Here is a 22,584-nt window from a genome sequence, read left to right on the forward strand (position 1 = left end):
TGGATGTTTTACAATCATTTTATAGAAACTTCATATCATTTTTTGGGACTAACCTATTGACATAGTGCCCAGTGCCAGTTGTTGTGTTTGCTTGTTTTTTTACTTCGTAGAAAATCAATACCAAACGGAGTCCAAACACAGCGAAACTTTTTGGAGATTTTTTCCGGACCAGAAGACACCTGTTGGGCCAAAGAAGTACCAGAGGGGGCACTGAAGGGAGCACAACCCACCAGGGCGCGCCTGGGGGCCCAGGCGTGCCCAGGTGGGTTGTGCCCACCTCGGTGGCCTCCTGCACTGCCTCGTTGCTCTATAAATTGTCGGCGTTCTCGGAATGGGGGTCCCCAGACTTGCCTGCCTGCGGCCTGCGGCGTGGCTCAAAGGGGGGCCTAGCACGGCCCATCTTCATCAACACAGACCCAAGACCCTCGCGAGGGGCCAAGCCTCGCGGGGCGGATGACACGGAGCTTCCTCAGTCACGGCCTCATCAGGCTGGCTCGCGAGGAGGCAGAGAGATCAAGGCGGGGTACCTCACGAGGTGCCCGTGACGCAAGCCATGACGACCACAGGCGCCAGGCGGGCGCCAGCCGCGCCGTGTCCTCCTTTCCTCTTTGGTGCAAAGGGAGCAAGCGTAGTCGAGAGCATCAAGCAAAGGAACTCGTTTCGGTGCAACGAGACCAAGACCAGTCCAACGGCAAGGAAGAAGTCATTGTGGAGCCCAAGCCAGCGTCACCACCAGAGTCTTTGGCAGGCGAGGACCAACTTTAGTCAGGATAAGTGTACCAGATGTTCCCCTTCAAAATGGCCAATTGTTGGCGCCCTTCCTGCTCAATATTTGGGAAGAGGCCCAGGGCCTTTGCCTATAAATAGGACTAGCCACCCCCAGGGTAGAAGAGATCTAGAATCGGCCAACCCAGAAATAAGCTGAGATCGGATCGCAATCGAGAAGAGAGAGAGAGAGAGAAGGGTGACTGAACTCCTCCTAGCAGTTCGTCGCCCCAGCCAAGAACAGACCCTCGCGAGGCTGTTCTTCCTTGTATTGCTCATCATCATCATCCCAAGAGGCAATCCACCACACCACACACTGGAGTAGGGTATTACACCACAACGGTGGCCCAAACCAGTATAAACCCTGTGTCTCCTGTGATGTTATTTCCATAGCTTAGATCTTAGCGAGGCGGAGGGGTGCAGGTAGGTAGAAGGCGAAATCTCCGCACGCACCCCAGTGTTCGAACCTCAAGGGTCTGCCGGAACCCGAAATCCGACATTTGGCGCGCCAGGTAGGGGTGCGCCGGAATTCGTCTTCCACCACCCCGTTCTCCTCCGACCATCACGTCCATGTCTGACGCTCGTCGGGCCCGCGCCGAGCGCCGGGCCGCTCTCGCCTCCCGCGTCGCCCAGACGGCTCCTGTCGGCGGGCGTCCTCGCCGTTCCCCGTCACCTACCATCAACGCCGCCACCGGCCCGGCGGGGGACGAGCAGCAAGCGTCATCTCAGCATCCGTCTGTGCGGCAAGACGGCCGCACCGCTACTCCCTCGCTCACCCCAGCTGGTTCTTCGTCCCGCGCGCTCCACGCACCCATGGAGGCTCGAGCTGCGCTCATCGCGGCAAATGAGCTCCTGTGCTACCGTCCCGTCGACGACGTCTACAAAGAATGGCTCGACCGCGTCGCCGAGCTCGTCCGCGCCGCAGGGGGCTCTCCTGCGCCGTCCATTCCGCTGCACCGCACCCTGCCCCGCGCGGGCGACGAAGCTCCGGCGGCGCCCAGGCCGCCTCCTCCTCAAGAAGGCGCCATGGCTCCAAGGCGCGTGGCCCCTGGGCGGAACCCGCTCCGTCAGGTGCCAGCACAGCAAGAGCAGAGCTGCCAAGAAGTCCCTCGCCCACAAGAAGCTGCCCGGGCGCTCCCTGCTCCAGCACGTCGCGACCATGCTCCTACTCCCGCATGTCAAGACCCCGCGCTGCTCCCAGCTGCGGCGCGTGGGGACATGCAAGATCAAGCTCTCCGTCACCCAAGTCCTCCTGTGGCCACAGCTGGCTGCCGTGCCTTCACCACCGAGCTACGCAGCGTCGCATGGCCCGGCAAGTTCAAGCCATACCTGCCTCCTCGTTACGATGGCATGGCCGACCCTGCGGAGTTCCTCCAGCTCTATGAGTTGGGCATCGAAGCTGCCAATGGATACGAGAAGGTCATGGCGAACTGGTTTCCCATGGCGCTCAAGGACGGGGCCCGCACCTGGCTCCTGAACCTGGCTCCAGGCACGATCTCCTCCTGGGACGAGATGCGCACCCGCTTCATCGCCAACTTCCAAGGTACTTGCGACCGGCCACCCGCCGTGAGCGACATGCGCCGCATCAAGCAACAACCCAGAGAGACCCTGCAGAAGTACATCCAGCGCTTCAACAACGCACGCCTCAAGATTCCCAAGGTGACCGAGGAGGCCATCATCTCAGCCTTCTCCGACGGCGTGCGCGATGTCAAGATGAAGGAGGAGCTGGCGATGCATGAAGACCTGTACACTTCCTTGGAGTTGTTCAACTTGACAACCAAGTGCGCCAGGGCTGAGGAAGGGCGTCTCTCCCTCCTCGAGCTGCCTGCCGCAGACCCAGAAGAGAAGAAGCCCAAGGCCAAGGATGTGAAGCGCAAGGGGGCTGCCGTGCTCGCGGCAGAACCAGACACCAAGCGGGGCAGAGATCAGCCCGAATCTTCCAAGGGCAGTCGGTACTGTGTGTACCACGACCTCCACACCCACAACACCAACGAATGTCAAGAGCTCCGAGCCATGCGAGAAGGAAGGATCGGCCGTCGCCCCGACCGCGGTGACCGGGGCTACGGTCGAGGAGGAGGAAGGAACGCAGGACGCTGGGAAGACCGCTGCCCGCGCCAAGGGTGGCGCAATCGACCTCGCGAGCATCGCTGGCAAGACCCACCTCGCGAGGGAGATTGGAGGGATCAGCCTCGCAAGGATCGCCCGCAAGGCAACACAGGCCTCCCTCCGCTGCCGCCGCAGCCAAGGAGAAACGAGGACCGCCATCAGGATGAGGGGGCTGGGGGCTTCCAGGAGCCGCGCGCGATCGCCTGCATCCTGGGCGGGGCTCAAGCCCCAGCCTCTCAATGCATCTTCAAGCAGTTCGCCCGCGAAGTGAATGCAGTCCTCCCCAAGCTCGAAGCCATGTGCCCTCTCAGGTGGACGGCGTGCGCCATCATGTTCAGCTCAGCAGATCAGCTTAAGTGTGCGGCCACAGCCGGAGTCCTCCCGATGCTTTGTTCCCCAATCATCAGCAACGTGGTGGTCACCAGGACCCTCATCGATGGCGGGGCAGGGCTCAACATCCTGTCCGTGGAAACATTCAACAATCTCCAAGTGCCCTACAACCAGCTTCAGACAACCAAGCCTTTCTCCGGAGTCACTGACGGCTCCATGGTCCCGATTGGGCAGGTCCGCCTCCCTGTCACCTTCGGGGCACGCGACAACTACGGCACCGAGCTCATCGACTTCGACGTCGCCCACATTCGCCTGCCATACAACGCCATCCTTGGGTACCCAGCGCTGGCTAAGTTCATGGCCGTAACTCACCACGGCTACAACGTCCTCAAGATGCCAGGAAGTGGCGGAGTCATCACGGTGCCCTGTGAAGAGAAGGACGCGGTGTGTTCCCTGGAACGAGCCTTTCAGGCCGCATCACTGGAAGACCCGGATCGCGGAAGCAGGAGGCTTCCCAAGACCGCCCCAAGAAGAAGAAGACATCGTCTGGCCCGGCCCCTCAGGAGGCAGGCCCCTCAGGGCCCGCGCCTGCCCAGGGGGAACCTCCTTCCATCGCATAGGAAAGCGTGCCTGGCGCCCTCCTCAGGCAAGGCTCGGGGGCTCTCCCCTGGAGGGCCACCGACCTGGCTAAGGTCACGAGGGAGGCGCTTGGGCACCACATGGAGGCATGTTTCGAAGCACGTTTCCCTCAAGAAGGAGTAAGGCAAGGAGAGCCAGACCCTCAGGAGTTCATTAGCAAGGCCATTCAGGAGCTACAGGACTCAAGAGTCATGAAAGGCGGCCGCCGCCTGCCAGCCGTGGCTCCCCATCCAGGCGAGGATGGTGGGTTGCGCGTTTGCATCGACATACCATGGCTCAATCGAGTCGCCTCTTTGGAGCGCCTCTGGCCCTCGCGAGTGGGGCGTTGCGAAGGTCCACCCCACAGCTATGTTCGCATGCCTTACGGCTTGCCGAACGCGGCTGCCACGTACCAGCGCCTCATGAGGGGTATCATGGAGGCTCAAGAGGCCAGGCGTTCCGCAGCCCTGGCGGAGATGGAGATGGTCCGCGAAGAGCCACCAGCGCCTCCGAAGCCTCCCGACGCCCCTGGGCCTTGGGGCTCGTGAGGATCGGCTTTCGCAGCCCACCGAGTCTGCTACACCAACACTCCTTCATCCTCAACATCATCAGGTGGCATCTTTCAAGTTTCATTTCCAGCTGGGAGCACCCCCAGGGCTGCATTATTCCTAGGCCGCGTGGGTCCGTCCCTGTGGCATGTATCCCTTTTATTTCATGTTGTTAGCTTACCTTGTTGGGGGCGCCCCACGGGCTGCATCATCCCCAATTCGCTCGGGCCTGACCCAGTGATGTCCGCCTTCCCAGCATCTATTTGAATGAATCCCACTCCTTCGCGGCTAATGTGTTTGACCTAGTTGCCCGCTCGACTGACGCCAACTGACGGAGCTGCTCCCAAATGGCATGACGCTTGCGCATGGGTCCGTCCCTGCAACACCGACAAACCTGAATGGCTGAGCTCTGGCCGCGGCAGCCCTGCATGGCGCCACCTCGTCAAGCCTTCAGTGCCTCATCGCCCCTCGGAAGCAACCAACGGCTGACTGTCAATTGTCATGGCAACCCCTCGTTCTTTCTATGATGGGTCTACAGGATCTCCTAAAGGAGCTGCGTCAGGTGAGGCCCTTGCGGTGTCTCCTTCACTCTCATCCGCATGAACCGCTTGCACGTTAAAGGGGGGTGCCTGAGCATCGCGACTCAGGGCTCCTACTGGCTCTCCAGCCCTCACCCTCTGGCCTTGTCCATAGCATCGCGACCTGGCATACCAGCGACGGCTGAGACTCGCTCGATGGCCGGGACCCGAGGACGTAGAGCAGAAAGGGGAGCAAAGGCGAGAGGGGAGGGACACGCGAGGACCTCGCCGAGCAACCTCACGCCTGCCGATGCACGGAACCGGCGACGCACCAGAGAGCGGCCCCTGATTCTCGAGATAAGTCACCACCCGGAAGCACCAGCTACCGTGGCACCATCCCCGCACCTAATGCAATCCCGTGTTAGCGACGCCGCTCTCCTTTCTCACCGAACGACGGCTGCTTGAGCGCCAAATGGGACCTCCTGAGCATCGCAACTCAGGGGCTCTTACCGGACCCCGGGTCGCTCACCTCCTGGCCTTGACCACGGCATCGCGACCTGGCATACCAGCGATGGCTGAAGCCGCCTTGGGACTGGGACCTATCGGTTCAGAGCACCAAGCCCTCGTGAGGTTCGAAAGGGAGAACTGAGCTAAGACGGAATGAGCAACTCGCACAGTTCTACGACAAGGGTTATATTAACAAAACAGGATCACGGGCACCTTACAAGCCCCCACGGGACGCGTCTTTGATTCCTCGCAGGGAACAGATCCTAAAATGACGATAACTACACGCGCCCTGCAAAAGACGCCATCATCAACAGTGGGCCGTCAAGCACCGGCGCCAACCCCATCCAGATCAGAGTCGGCGATGGCCTGACGAGCCCGCCCTGCTCCAGGAGCAGCGCCAGCTCGGGGGCTCGTAGATGTCGTCGCTCGTCTCCGGAGTCGCGTAGAGCTCGCCGGAGTTGCTGGAACCTCTGACGCCTCCGCCGCTTGAGCAGCCGCCAAGGGAGCGATTGGCGGGCCCAGTCCTCGCCGTAGCAGGGTCCCGACTACCTCTCCCGGGGCAGCACTCCAGCCGGCGCCCGTTCGCATCGAAGACCTTAAAGAACATCACCGAAGCACCGTCGTACTCCAAGTGGATCGCGAAGGCGCCTCTTGTCCCGCAAACCCGGGCGATTTTGCTCCAGCCTCGAGTCATGAAGACCTCGCCCAGGGCAACGACTGCGACCTCTGCCTCGGTCGCAAGGGCGTTGCAGCCGGCATGCTGCAGCCAAAGTTCCAGGAGCTCTCCATGCGGGATGATGGAGGCGAAGAAGGGAGGAAGGCGAATCCAGGACTGAGGAGGCATGGCGGCGTGGCGCACGAACTCTCGGGAGGAGCCCTCAGTGTGGACCCCAGGGGGGACGACCCACACCTTCGTGACCCGTCGGCGCCGACGGTGGCGCCGCCCGTGGAGATCGGCATCGACTCCTTCAGAGCCCTCGATGTGGGCGTACAAGGGAAGCAGGAACCCCGGCGGTGGCCGCTCGCACCAGGGCCTCGACACCACCTGATGGGCCCCCTCGTCCCGGCCGCGGAGGGCGAGCCGTTTCTTCGGCGGGAGCGGGTCTGGTTCCTCTCGGGGAGCCTTTCCCTTCTCTGCCGTCAAGAACTGGCGGATCGGAGGCATTGCAGCAAGACGGAGCAAGGACCGGGAAGAAGGAGAAGCAAGAAGGGATGGACTGGAAGGGCGCGCACCGTTCCGTACTTATGGCCGGCGAAGGCCAACCGCCGACCTCCACGATCACAGGTAATCATGACCCGCTTTGCATGCAGGGACTTGTCCAATCCGTGCAGTTGCCGAGGCACCGTGGGGAAGTGGAGACGCCCACGTCCAATCAACCGCCATGTGGCGCCCAAGGCCGCAGGCTGTTAGGGCCCGCGGCGCTTCGTTCTTGCCCTTCCGCCTCCCTGCACGGCCAAGTCTGGGCGCGCCTTGGGCCCGGGGGCTACTATCGGTGTTCTGGGAACGGGGGTCCCCAGACTTGCCTGCCTGCGGCCTGCGACGTGGCTCAAAGGGGGGCTCAGCACGGCCCATCTTCATCAACACAGACCCAAGACCCTCGCGAGGGGCCAAGCCTCACGGGGCGGACGACACGGAGCTTCCTCAGGCACTGCCTCATCAGGCTGGCTCACGAGGAGGCGGAGAGATCAAGGCGGGGTACCTCATGAGGTTCCCGTGACGCAAGCCATGATGACCAAAGGCGCCAGGCGGGCACCAGCCGCGCAGTGTCCTCCTTTCCTCTTTGGTGCAAAGGGAGCAAGCGTAGGTGAAAGCATCAAGCAAAGGCACCCGTTTCGGTGCAACGAGACCAAGACCAGTCCAACGGCAGGGAGGAAGTCATTGTGGAGCCCAAGCCAGCGTCACCACCAGAGTCTTTGGCAGGCGAGGACCAACTTTAGTCAGGATAAGTGTACCAGATGTTCCCCTTCAAAATGGCCAATTGTTGGCGCCCTTCTCGCTCAATATTTGGGAAGAGGCCCAGGGCCTTTGCCTATAAATAGGACTAGCCACCCCCAGGGTAGAAGAGATCTAGAATCGGCCAACCCAGAAATAAGCTGAGATCGGATCGCAATCGAGAAGAGAGAGAGAGAGAGAAGGGTGACTGAACTCCTCCTAGCAGTTCATCGCCCCAGCCAAGAACAGACCCTCGCGAGGCTGTTCTTCCTTGTATTGCTCATCATCATCAGCCCAAGAGGCAATCCACCACACCACACACTGGAGTAGGGTATTACACCACAACGGTGGCCCGAACCAGTATAAACCATGTGTCTCTTGTGCTGTTCTTTCCATAGCTTAGATCTTAGCGAGGCGGAGGGGTGCAGGTAGGTAGAAGGCTAAATCTCCGCGCGCACCCCAGTGTTCGAACCTCAAGGGTCTGCCGGAACCCAAAATCCGACATAAATACCCCAATATTCCAGAAACCCTAGGTGAGTCGACGAAAATCAATTCCAGCCGCCGCAAGTTCCAGAACCACCAGATCCAATCTAGACACCATCATGGAGGGGTTCATCATCCTCATTGGTGCCTCTCTGATGATGCGTGAGTAGTTCATTATAGACCTACGGGTCCGTAGTTAGTAGCTAGATGGCTTCGTCTCTCTCTTTTGATTCTCAATACAATGGTCTCTTGGAGATCTATTTGATGTAACTCTTTTTGCAGTGTGTTTGTTGGGATCTGATGAACTTTGAGTTTATGATCAGATCTATGTTTTTATCCATGAAAGTTATTTGAGTTTCTTTCATCTCTTATATGCTTGATTACTTATAGCCTCGTATTTCTTCTCCGAATCTTTGGTTTAGTTAGGCCAACTAGATCGATTTTTCTTGCCATGGGAAGAGGTGCTTTGTGATGGGTTCGATCTTACGGTGCTTGATCCCAGTGATAGAAGGGGAACCGACACATATGTATCGTTGCTATTAAGGATAACAAGATGGGGTCTATTTCCACATAAATATATCTTGTCTACATCATGTCATCGTTCTTATTGCATTACTCCGTTTCTCCATGAACTTAATACATTAGATGCATGCTGGATAGGGTCGATGTGTGGAGTAATAGTAGTAGATGCAGGCAGGAGTCGGTCTACTAATCTTGGACGTGATGCCTATATAATGATCATTGTCTGGATATCGTCATGATTACTTGAATTTCTATCAATTGCCCAACGGTAATTTGTTTACACGTCGTATGCTATTTTTTCCGAGAGAAGCCACTAGTGAAATATACAGCCCCGGGGTCTCTTCTTTATTATATTTGCCTTCGTGATCTATTTTTATTTTCTTTTATTTTCAGTTCTATTAATCCAAAATACAAAAATACCTTGCTGCAATTTATTATTATTTATTTTATCTCGTGTTCCGCGAGATTTATTTATCTAATCTACTACAATTTTACCTATCGTTTTACCCGTGAGGGATTGAAAACCCCTCTCTTACATCGGGTTGCAAGTATTTGTTCTTTGTGTGCATGAGCTGTTTACGTGGTGTTGCATGGTTCTCCTACTGTTTCGATAACCTTGGTCTCATCACTGAGGGAAATACCTACCATAGTTTGTGCTGCATCATCCCTTCCTCTTTGGGGAAATATCGACGTAGTTCAAGCCGCATTAGTGAATAACTGTGATTTAGTAAGAATATTGGTGCTAAGGTTTGTGATTCCCTATGCATGCACGTAAAGTCAATAATTATGCAACAAAGGTATATACTACTTTTGGTGCATTATTCAGTGTTAGTTATTCTCAATGCATGTTTATGGCCGTTTTCATTTTTTGGTTGGTTGCTTCTCAAGATATTTGCTAGCCTTTATTTATACTAAGAGGAAATACTGCTTGTGCATCCAATTCATTAAACGTAAATTTGTGCCAAATAAGTCGACCATACCTACCTATAAATAAGCGGTATTTACATGTCATTCCAAGTAAATTTGCATGCGCCAACCCTAACCATTCAAAAAATATTTTGTATGCCTGTACCGCTCATGAAGCGATAGGGGGTGGTCAATATCTTTCATGCTAGATGGGTTATTCCCAAGATGAGTGTTTATTCTCTTGTCATTGCACGATAAAATGGCAAGGTAATACGGATGCCTAGTCCCGAAATGAAAAAAATAAAAATAATAAATTCCTTGGAAAGTTGAAAGTTTGGAAGGCACCCGTGGATATGGCTAGCAATGGATTGTGAAAGGATGGTGGAAAGGAAATAAACTTTATTTTCTGTTTGGGGACCGCCTATAATGTGTCTAGCATGGGAGATATTGAAAACTTTCAGTCGTGACATTGACAGGAAAAGCATGCCTTTATCAAAAATAATTTTATCTCTATTTTAAAATTTGAGCTCTGGCACCTCTCCAGATCTCTGCTTCCCTCTGTGAAGGGCCTATCTATTTTACTTTTATGCAATTTTTATTTTTATTTTTATTTTGAGTCTCCACCTTCTCTTATAAAGGACCAACTAGAGAGCACTATTGTCATACTTGTGCATTGGGTGTAGTTAATATTGAGTGTGTTTCGTGAATGGATCAATGACTGAGCATAATGGGCTAGGGATAACTTTCTTTAGCGTTGATATTTTGAAAGACATGGTTGCTTGTTGGTATGCTTGAGTATTCATATTCTCATGTCAAACTATAGACTATTGCTTTGAATCACTCAATTCCAAATATCCATGCCACAAAAGAAAAGATTATATAATGAATATAATAGGTAGCATTCCACATTAAAAAATCTATTTTTATCATTTACCTACTCGAGGACGAGCAGGAATTAAGCTTAGGGATGCTTGATTCGTCTCCAACGTATCTATAATTTGTTATTGTTCCATGCTATTATAGTATCAATCTTGGATGTTTTATATGCATTTACAAGCAACTATATATCATTTTTTGGGACTAACTTATTAACTTAGTTCCTAGTGTTAGCTGCTATTTTTTTCCTAGTTTTTGGACTTTCAGAATATCCATACCAAATGAAGTCCAAATGCCACAAAACTTTTTGGAGATTTTTTTTCTGGACAAAAGAATGATAACCCACAAGTATAGGGGATCGTTTGTGGCCTTCTTCGATAAATAAGAGTGTCGAACCCAACGAGGAGCTAAAGGCAGAACAAATATTCCCTCAAGTTCTATCGACCACCGATACAACTCTACGCACACTTGACGTTTGCTTTACCGGAAACAGGTATGAAACTATTTTGCAAGAATAAAACTATGAGTACTTTGCGAGAATAAAACTATGGATAAATTGCAAGGTAATAGAAGTGGATAGCTTTTGTCAACAAGAAAGACATTTTCCCCTAGGCATTCGATAACAAGTACCTGTAATCATTCTTGCAATTTTATATGAGGGAGAGTCATGAGCTAACATACTTTCTCTACTTGGATCATATGCACTTATGATTGGAACTCTAGCAAGCATCCGCAACTACTAAAGATCATTAAGGTCGTGAAATCCAACCATAGCATTAAGTATCAACTCCTCTTTATCCCATACGCAACAACCCACCTACTCGGGTTTAAACTTTTGTCACTCTCGCAACCCACCATAGAGAGAATTCCTTATCTAACACTGCCTTAAAATTTTGTTCCCTATTTGACACTGAAAATTTCTTTCTTCCTTATCTAACATCAAGTCTAAATTTTTATTCCCTTCATAACACTTCCATCCATTTTGAGTACTAACGGTGTTAGATGACACATGAAAAGACGAATTTACCCGTGATGCAATTCATCTTGTACTCATGGAGATATAGTATCAGGTACCTAAAATTTCCATTGAGGTCGTGCATGCCAATAATTAACCATGCAAGAGTGCAGCCATGTACTTCTCTTCCAAAGAAAAGAATAGTACATTTCTACTGCTTCTGAATTTCGTTGCATTCTAATCTAATTTACATAGTTACACCAACCCATACTAATCCACGATCCTTGCTACTGCATATACTGTACAGAACACAGACTACTACTAATGTTCCATTGAGATGAAAGAGGGGTGCATCTTTCCTTTATGGACAAGTCCGTGTAGCCGAGGCCGAGAGGAGCCAGCCATGCCCTGGCCTGACTCTACAGCCACGCCGGAGGCTGAGAAGCCGAGCCCTCCTCGGCAACCAAGCCGCCACCCTCTATTCTAGCCGTGCGAGATGTCATAGCCGCGTCCTGGTGCGAGCCCTCCGCAGCCAGACGATCGCCTTCTGCCGTATCTGCAGTCCCTCTTTGCTCAGACACCTCGACCCGATCTGCTACCCCTCCATGAATGCCCTCCTCACTCCTCAGCGCAGTGCCCTCCTACCGCTAGGAGTCGCCGCTGTCCGTCGCTATGTTTAGGACAGGGGAAAAAGACAGGGATGGGTCGCAATCTCGGCGAGCTGACTTCTTTTTTCCCATGCAATATAGTCAGGGGCAGTTTTTTCTGCTTAAAAAACTAACAAGCATCTAAACGGTATATGCTAACAAAAGTGACAGAAGTGTTACAAAAGGCACAAATTTTACAACTAGTGATAGATAAGGAAGACATTTTGCAGTGTTAAATAGGGAAACAACATTTAAAATAGTGTTATATAATTAATTTTCTCCCCACCATAAGCAAATCATGAACGTATTGCAACACCCTACAGCAACCCCCCCCCCACGTTTGTGCGAGACGGAGGGCACCATAGGATAGCACCATAAATAAAATATACAATCATACCAACCAAGATCACGATTAACCCACAGGACAAAACGGATCTACTCAAACATCATAGGATAGCCAAATATCATTGGGAAATAATATATGGAGTTGAGCACCATGTTTAAGTAGAGATTACAGTGGGGAGAAGGGCTGTTACACCGCTGCATAGAGGGGGAGAAAGTTGGTGTTGACGGTAGCAAGATTGTTGATGTAGATCACCGTCACAATCCTTGCCCCAGCGGCACTCCGGCGCCACTGGGGGAGAGGGCGGGAGAGAGCCCCCCTCCTTCTCCTTCTTCCTTGGCCTCCCCCTAGATGGGAGGAGAGTTCCCCCTCTGGTCCATGGCCTCCATGGCCGTGAAGGGGCAGGAGCCCCTCCGAGATTGGATCTCCATCTTTGTTCTCTTCTGTTTTGCGTTCCCCAGATCTGGCGGAAAAGCGTTTCTTATATTCCCGGAGATCCATAACTCCGATTGCGCTGAGATTTTAACTCGATTTTTTTCTGGATATAAGCTTCCTTGCACCCGAAGTAGAGCTCCAACCGACCACCATGCGCCAGGGGCCTGGGGCGTGCCCTGGTGTCTTTTGGGCTGTGTGGGCCTCCGTTTGCGGTGATTCCAACTCCAAAAAATCACATATATTCCAAAATAATTCTCTGTAAATTTGTATTGCATTTGGACTTCATTATACGGATTTTCTATTAGACAAAAGCATGCAAAAAACAGGAACTAGCACCGGGCGCTGGATCAATAGGTTAGTCCAATAAATCATCTAAAAAGTTGCCAAAAATATGTGAAAGTTGTATAATATTGGCATGAGACAATCAAAAATTATAGATACGATGGAGACATATCAAAGAACACTAGAAGCTTCAGGAGAGGACTAGAAGATGAAACATGGCCCCACGAGGCACCAGGGCACGCCCAGGGGTAGGCGCGTCCTGGTCTCTGGTAGGGCCCACGTGGCTCCGTTTGACCTAAGTCTGCCTCTATAAATTCTCTAAAATCGGGAAACCAACAGAGAGACAGCCAAAATACTTTCCACCACTGCAAGTTCCAGAACCACGTGATCCCATCTGGAGGCCTTTTTCGGCACTCTGCCAGAGGGGGGTTTGATCACGGAGGGTGAGGGGGTCCTGGATTAGGGGGTCTCCGGACAGCCGGACTATATCCTTTGGTCAGGCTGTTGGACTATGAAGATACAAGATTGAAGACTTCGTCCCGTGTCCGGATGCGACTCTCCTTGGCGTGGAAGGCAAGCTAGGCAATACGGATATGTAAATCTCCTCCCTTGCACCCGACCTTGTGTAACCCTAGCCCCCTCCGGTGTCTATGTAAACCGGAGGGTTTAGTCCGTAGGACAACATACAATCATACCATAGGCTAGCTTCTAGGGTTAGCCTCTACTATGTCGTGGTAGATCAACTCTTGTAATACTCATATCATCAAGAACAATCAAGCAGGAAGTAGGGTATTACCTCCATCAAGAGGGCCTAAACCTGGGTAAACATCTTGTCCCCCACCTCTTGTTACCATCCGCCTTAGACGCACAGTTCGGGACCCCCTACCCGAGATCTGCCGGTTTTGACACCGACATTGGTGCTTTCATTGAGAGTTCCACTGTGCCGTCATCGTAAAGGGGGGTGGCTCGTCTCATTGTCAAAGACAACATCACTTCAGGGGGAGCCCTGGCTGTAGGCCAAACTCTCCGACTAGGCGGCTTCATCATGACCGCCCGTTGGGTCGCTGCACCAATGATGACTTCTCGGGACATCGAAAACAGCCTCCACATCGGCTCAAAATTCACCGAACAGATGGATCCAATGGAGATCCCCTCTTTGAACGAGCTCTTGGATCGCATCGCCACTCTGGGAGTCGCTACGGACTATGATTGGATCAGGCTTAAACCCAACCAAAGGGAGATTAACTCTCCGCCGGTCACCCATGAAATAGTGGTGGTGGAGGAACAATGCGGCGTTTCTCCCTCTATCCTGAGGATGAACTATGTCCGGATTCCCGAGCTCTCCAAGCCGGATAGTCGCTCACAGGAGGACATCTCCCTAACCCTGAACTTGGAGTCAGGTCGCATACCGAACCCGCGGAGCAACATCCCGGAGTCCGAACTTCCAAAATCGGAAACTCCCCTGCCCCGGGATCTCAAATTGGGTCAAGGTCTGGATTTAGTCCACCCACCCACCCAGATACAAACGATCTTTCCCACATTAGACAAGCGCCCCAAGACAGTACATCACTATTGGGCCAGATTCCTCCTTGTAATGAACAAGGTCAAGGACTGTCGCGAGGAAGACGCAATTTCGTTCTTTTGCAACAATTGCACGGACAAGGGGATCCTCAATGCCATAAGTTGCCACGACATTGCACACTTCGCCGACTTGGCGGCCATAGTACGGAAATACTATGCGATGGAAAGCTCCTGGAAAATCCAAACACAATTCTGGGATAATCCGGCCCTGACAAAACCCCCAATCCAAACTAAAAGTGTGCACTCTCATAAGTTGCCCGACTCAATTATAAAGAAACAAAAGCCCACTACAGGGCGTGGAACCGTATTGGAGGGATGGCTTAACGGGTCCTGCAAAATTCATAGTACAGCGGATGCCATACCAACACACAGCCATAGAGCATGTTGGGTACTCCGGCAGGTGGCCAAAAGCGGTGAGGATCTCCTCATCCAAAAAACCCTAGAACACCTCCCCGGGGATCACAATACAGTACTGACAGTCTTCGAGACCTTTGCCTCAAATAATAGGCGTAAGCGAGTACTCCGCAGCCTTGCCGAAGTCTGCCACGTGGCAGCAACAAATTCATGGAGCGACACGGATACCACCTTCAATGCCAGTGACGAACCTCAATTCCCAAAAACCCGAGCACCAGCTGCTTTGGTCCCTCAGTCCAATTGTGGATGGCTTTCGGCTCACTAAAGTGCTCATGGACGGCGGCAACGGATTAAACCTCATTTATGAGGAGACCCTTCAAAAAATGGGAATAGACAACAACCATATAGAGCAAAGCAACACGACCTTCTAAGGAATTATCCCTAGTCGGGAGGCATGTTGCGCTGGGAAAATCAAACTAGATGTGGTATTTGGCACTCCGGAGAATTACAGGTCCGAAAAAATCACATTAAAAGTGGCCTCGTTCAGTAGCGGATACCACGCCCTTCTGGGGCGGGAGGCATTCATGATTTTCCAAGCCATACCCCATTACGGGTACATGAAGCTCAAAATGCCGGGACCCAATGGAATCATCACTCTAGCTAGTGATTCGGACATAGCACCACGTGCCGAGAACAAAACAGCCGCACTGGCCCTCGAGGCACTATCCGAAGCCCTTGTGGCGGAGGAGTTAACCGCGCTGCGCTCTACAGTGGACAGGGACGACGTGATACTAGACAAAAGATCCAAGTCCACCTCCTTTAAACCAGCGGATGAAATAGTCAAATTCCAAGTCCATCCAACGGATCACACAAACACAACATCCATCGGGGCACAGTTAAACCCCGTTGTAGACGCTGCACTACGGGAGTTCCTGCGCGAGAATTGGGACATATTCGCCCGGCATCCTTCAGACATGCCAGGAATCCGACACATATTGGCCGAGCATAGCCTCAACGTTATAAAGGATTCAAGTCGGTCAAGCAGACTCTTCGGCGTTTCTCTGAACCTAAGCGACAAGCCATGGGAGAGGAGCTAGCCAAGCTACTGGAGGACGGATTCATTAGAGAAATAAAACATCCGGACTGGCTAGCCAACCTGGTGATGGTACCAAAGAAGGACAAATCCCGACGCCTATGCGTTGACTTCAAGGACCTTAATAAGGCTTGCCCAAAGGATACCTTCCCTCTCCCTCACATCGATCAAATCATCGACACTACTGCAGGACACGAATCATTGTGCTTCCTGGACGCATACTCCGGTTACCACCAGATTAAGATGGCGGAGTCCGATCAAGCCGCAACGGCATTTATCACTCCATACAGCCCCTTCTGTTTTAACACAATGCCCTTCGGGCTCAAAAACTCCGGCACAACATATCAGCGCATGATTCAGACATGTCTGGAAAAGCAGATCGGCAAGACAATGGAGGCATACGTAGACGATGTGGTCATTAAACCAGACACGTCGACTCCTTAATAGACGACTTGAGGCTCACGTTCGACAATATCCGAACATACGACATTAAGCTCAATCCGGAAAAATGCATTTTCGGCGTACCCGCCGGAAAGCTCCTGGGCTTCATCGTCTCCAGTAGAGGAATTGAAGCAAATCCGGCTAAAATCTGAGCCCTGTCGCAGTTGGCTACACAAACCAACCTCAAGCAAATCTAGAATTTAACTGGATGTGTGGCGGCCCTAAGCCGCTTTATCTCCCGATTAGGAGAAAAGGCACTCCCCCTTTATCGCCTTCTTCGGCGCACCGAACACTTCGAGTGGACGGACGCAACCACGGCCGGATTGGAAGACATAAAAGCCATCCTGGCCACCAACCCAATCTTGGCCGCGCCAAATGTCGGCGAACCAATGCTATTATATATAGTGGCGCACCAAGTTGTAAGTGCAGTGCTCGTCGTCGAACAAGAGACAGATGGACATAAATTCCCACTTCAAAATCCGGTATACTATGTATCCACCGTCCTCACTCCATGCAAATCACAGTACCCACATTACCAAAAGATAGCATACGCGGTATTCATGGCATCCCGGAAATTACGACAGTACTTTCAAGAGTGTTCAATCACGGTGGCCTTTGAAGTACCACTCAACGACATAATAAACAACTACGATGCCACGGGCCGGATTGCCAAATGGGCCATCGAACTCCTCCTTCGACATAACATAGAAACCATGGCGAGCCATCAAGTCGCAAGTGTTGGCTGATTTCATCGCCAAATGGACAGAAGCCAAACTCCCTAAAGAGTACGGCGCATACTCCAATTGGATCATGCACTTCGACGGCTCTAAAATGCTGGCTGGTCTGGGGGCTAGCATCGTCCTGACGTCCCCCACCGGAGATACAGTTCAATACGTACTCCAAATACTATACACAGACTCCAATAACGAAGCCGAATACGAGGCCCTATTGCACGGTCTCCTGATGGCAGTTTCCATGGGCATTCAACGCCTGGAGGTGCGTGGGGATTCAAACCTCGCAATATCCCAAATAAATGGAGACTTCGATGCCAAGGATCCAAAAATGGCGGCATATCACAACACCGTTCTCAAAATGGCAGCTCGGTTCGAGGGGCTTGAATTCCACCATGTGGCTCAGGAAAATAATCAGGCGAGGGATATCCTCGCCCGTCTCGGCGCTAAGCGCGACCCTGTCCCACCTAACATCTTCCTGGATAAACTGTTTAAGCCATCTGTGGTATGGGAAGGAGACACCGGCAATAATAGCCTGGATACGGCCACAACACCGGATACAGAACACTCTGACACAATCAGAGGCTCTGCCATTGAAATAACACCTTCAGCCCATGTAATAATGGCCGTCATCGCCCTCGGGACAGAGCCATTCCTGGCCTACCTAACCAGGCAGGAACTACCCGAGGACCAAAATGAGGCACGCTGCATAGTGTGGCGATCTAAATCCTACAAGGTACACGAGGGAGAGCTTTATAAGAAAATCACTACCGGAGTCCTTCAAAGGTGCATCTCCGAAGAGGAAGGGCGGAAGCTTCTGGCAGAAATCCATGCTGGACTCGGCGGCCACCACGCCGCAGCCCAGGCCCTTGTAAGCAAGGCCTTCCATACAGGTTTTTATTGGCCGACGGCCCGGGCAGATGCGCAGCATCTGGTCCAACATTGTGTCGGTTGCCAGCTTTTTGCAAACCAAAGCCATATGCCACCTACCGCCCTCCAAACAATCCCCATTACTTGGCCCTTCGCGGTCTGGGGGCTTGACATGGTTGGACCCCTTAAAGGGGGAACCCATAAGAAAAAATACCTACTGGTCATGGTGGATAAATTCACCAAATGGATAGAAGCCAAACCCGTCAAGACGGCTGAATCCGGACCGGTGATAGACTTCATATCTGGGGTTGTACACAGTTATGGCATCCCCCACAGCATCATCACTGACAATGGCATGAATTTTACAGCCGATGAGGTGAAACTCTGGTGCAGCAATATGGGCATCAAGCTCGACTATGCTTCTGTCTATCACCCGCAAACTAACGGTCAAGTTGAGCGAGCAAATGGTCTTATCATGAGCGGCATTAAACCCAGACTAGTGCGGTCCTTAAAGGAATCAAACACGCACTGGGTAGAGGAGCTCGACTCCGTACTATGGGGGCTACGGACCATATCGAATCGCACTACCGGATACACACCGTTCTTTATGGTGTACGGCGCAGAGGCAGTTTTGCCTTGCGACATAATTCATGACTCACCTCGAGTGCGCATGTACGAGGAAAAAGAGGCCAAGCTCGATCGGCCGGACAGTTTGGACACCCTGGAGGAGCGCAACGTGGCAAAGGCCCGTTCCGCATTTTATCAGCAACAGGCTCGAAGGTATCAAAGCAGGGAAGTACGGGCCAAAACCTACAACATTGGCAAACTAGTTCTACGCGTGCCGGAGAAGAAAAAGAACAAGCACAAGCCCAAATGGGAAGGTCCCTTCATTATTGACCAAGTTCTGACCGGTGGAGCGTACCGTCTGTGGGATGCATCGGATAATCAACTCGAGCCAAACCCATGGAACACAGCCAGACTACGACGATTCTACGCCTAGCGCCGGACTATATGTTCGTCCCCTCACCTCCGTCAATTTTTTGCATATCTGTCTTTTCTCTTTCCTATCCTTTTATTTCTCATCCAGGCCCTAAAGGGCTAAACTTGTGTCTTGGTTGCTCAATCGCGCCGCGCTAGCCGCGCTCATTATACATGGGGGCTTCTTATACAGAAGCTTAATGTAACTATTTTTCTGGACCTTATGTCCCGCACATGTGTTATTTTTCCGCATGTACCCTTTTTCGCCATTATATGCATCGATATGACTTAAATTTTGGCCAAGCTGGGTTGCCTAGCTCTTGTATTTATGCCCTACGTTCCCGTTAATTCAGCTAGGGCATAATGGGAGCACATCTGCGATTGTTACTGCCGGATCAGTCGGATGTGTACCTCAGATTGGGTGAAGCCGAAAGCTAGCGTTCATAAGGGAATATTCGGTCGGCGAACAAAAGATGACTTTTATTTAATTTGAAAAAATGCCCCCATATGTTTATAGCTTGCGTTCCTTTTCGCAGTTCGGACATGCACATTAGGGAATGCGTACCCAGGGAAAGGAACCCTTAACGGAACTATTCTCCCTGGAAGATGTTTCTTACTACCCATGTAATATAACATAGCTAGTTGGGTACTTATCTGCTCAAGCACTTATGACCCCTACACCTGGTTTCAATGCATACCCCGGTTTTTACATAATCGGGCAGGTATTCTGATACACTCCGGACTATCGGGTCCAGAGGACGAAGCAAAAAGGTCCGCCATGACAAATGATTTACAATCCGGCTAGGGACATTACATATGTCAGTTGAAGTACACAGTCACTAAGACTGATTAAATTCTTCTTCTATACCATCCAACAGGCTGTCTAGCCTACAATCCTGTTGTGAATACTTTGCGGCTAATTCTACTTGATCATACACTAAACTGACGGGAATCTCCTTCCCATCAGGCCCCACAGGTCCGACCTCGGCCATGTGGTTTGGGTCCGCTTTGGTGTATCACGTCTTCACCATAGCCCAGGCTTCCCTCGCACCTTGTCGGCAAGCTGATATCTTCCATAATCGGAAGCGCCGCCGCGCTCCCTTGAGCTTCTCTACAAGATCTCCCATGCCTCCTGGCAGGGATGCGGACGGCCACAAGGCTTGGGCAATACCCTGCATCACCTGCCGAACTTGCTCATGCAGTTGTGAGAGCTCTGGTAGAAGATCACCCGACGACCCGGGCATCTCTTCCGCGGGACGACCCGTCAGCATACCTGCAGACACAACTCTGCCAGCCGGCTTCTTCGTCGAACTCCTTTAAAAGTTCGTTCAAGCACTTACTAAAAATGTCGCGCTGAAGCCGCTTATTCTCCTTCACGGAGTCCGCTAGCTGGGCCCGGACATCTTTCAGTTCCTCGCCCAGCCGGGTATCGGCATCTTGGAGATTGTTTTTCTCCTGCCTGACTCGCGTAAGCATGCGCTCGCCGGCATTTAGCTGTCGATCAGCATGTGCCCCATTCACCACTATGGCCTTCGGATTCACTCTCGGGTCACCTGCAACATCTATTGTTAGATTTGCATAAATGCCGCATACTACCTGGTACCTGCCTTCTTTGCAAGGGAAACAGGTGTTACCAGAGGGACCCTTCTCGGACTCCCTCAACGCGGCAACAGCGGCCCCTAGCTGGGCCTTGCACTCTTCCAGCTCTTGAGACAATTGGGAATTCTTCTCTGTAAGAACCTACTCAAATAAATGATCCTTAAATCAGTTGTGTCAACTGTTTCAAGTCTCAGGGGCTACTAATACATATAATCGTCAGATTTACTTACCCGTATATCCCTTACATACTGGTTCGTGGCTCCGGCTAGACCATTTTGAGCAGCATGGATGTACGCGTCTCCGGAATTGAAGGCATCAAATGCCTCTGGTGAGAAACAAGCGTCACGGAGTACGGCCCGGCGACGCTTGTGATTCATGGCGCTCTCCACTTCGGAATTTGTAGCGGATAGTCTGTCCGCATCCTCTGTAGGAGGAACATCCAGCGTCTGCCTCGCGTTAGCTTCCGCCTCTATGTCCGACCCTGGAGCCCGACTAGTCGAGGCGTGATCGGCAGCCTCTCCAGATATAGTCCGGCGGGCGTTTTTTCTAGGAAACACGGATGTCATTATATTTTAAGCAAGATGACAACCACAGAATGAGGTTTTGTGTTATACCTCAGTGCTGGCGTCTCCGTTCTGACCGCCTTCCTTTTTTGCCTACCCGGCTTCGGCGCCTCTTGTTGGCGAGTTGCTGCAGGTTCGGCACGGCGTCCCGAAGGCCTTCCCTGTAAGACACAATACGTGTACGGTAGGTGAAGTGCATAAAAGGGAATCCTTTTTTGGGAGTTGGGACTTTGGTTTTTCTTACGTGCGATGGAGGGAGTAGTCCCGGATAGTCGGCCGTTATGGCATCGTCGCAGCTCGATTGATAGAATTGCCTGTCTATCAGCTCCACGAATATGTCCGGATCCTCTTCAAGTCTGGGATCAAGGGCCCGGCCAGGGTCCTCTGGTTGTGGAGCTGGGCTGTTGACCTCCCTTATCGCTTTTTGCAGTTCCTATCGTGAAATGGCAAGGTGAGTACCTACGACAAAGAATGCGGGAAGGTTGAGAGTAAAAAGGGTACAACTCACCCAGCTTGGAGGGTTGTACATGGAGAATCCGTCCCGTGGTTTAATATGGACGAACTCCTCTTCCTCTCCCTTGAATAACTCGGACTGAACTTTTGCTAAAGCTGCAGGCAAGTCCGGTCCCTTGGTCCGTAACGGGTGGCATCGTCTTCCCCGTCAAAACACCACAGGGGGTGCCCTCGATATTGAAGTGGTTGCACCCCCCGCATTATGCATATTGACATAACCTCGATTGTTCTCAATCCTGATTGAGCCAGCGCTTTAATCCGGTTCATCAGATAAAGGACTTCTCCATTATCTTCCTCCCGGGGGCTCCGTGGGCGCAAACTTCGACGTTTCTTTAGAGGAGCATTGTCGAACTCAGGAAGACCCCGCCGAATAGGGTCTGGAAGAGGGACGTCCTCCATGTAAAACCACTCCGAAGGCCAGTCTTCGGATGTCTTCTTTGGAGTACCGAATGGGTATCCGGTCTCGGTGATGCGCCATATTTTGGCTCCGCCCACTTGATAAAGTGACCCCTTCTGTGTGCGGGGCACAAGGCAGAATAGCCCTTTCCACAGCTCGAAATAAGCCTCGCAACCCAAAAACAGCTCACAAATGGCAACATAGTCGGCGATGTGTAATATGGAAGCGGGGGTGAAATTATGCAACTGGAGGTCGTAAAACTCCAGGAGTCCGTGAAGGAACGGATGAATCAGAAATCCGAGTCCCCTTAGTAAGTAAGGGACAAGGCATACCCGCTCCCCCTTGGAGGGATTGGGGAAGCTCTCCGCTTGCTCCCCACCATTATAAGTTGCGAGCCCTGCTCTGACGGGAACCATATACGCCGGAGGGAGAAATCCCTGGGTCTGCAACTCTACTAATCGGCCGTGTGGGATGGAACACTTCTCCCAATCACCGGGCTTGGGGCTACGGTAGCGAGAGGAGGAGCTACGATGGCCGGCCATGATGGAATGGATTTTTCTGAGCGCGCTCCGATGGGTTCTCGCCGTGGGAAGATGGTGTGGATTGGATCTAAGAATCCCCATACCTTTAATAGGCGATTCACTTACCTAGGTGAGGGGGCAAATGTAAAAACGCCCTGGCTCCTCGCAT

Source organism: Triticum aestivum, chromosome 7A, assembly GCF_018294505.1.
Source record: "Triticum aestivum cultivar Chinese Spring chromosome 7A, IWGSC CS RefSeq v2.1, whole genome shotgun sequence".
Lineage (NCBI taxonomy): Eukaryota > Viridiplantae > Streptophyta > Magnoliopsida > Poales > Poaceae > Triticum > Triticum aestivum.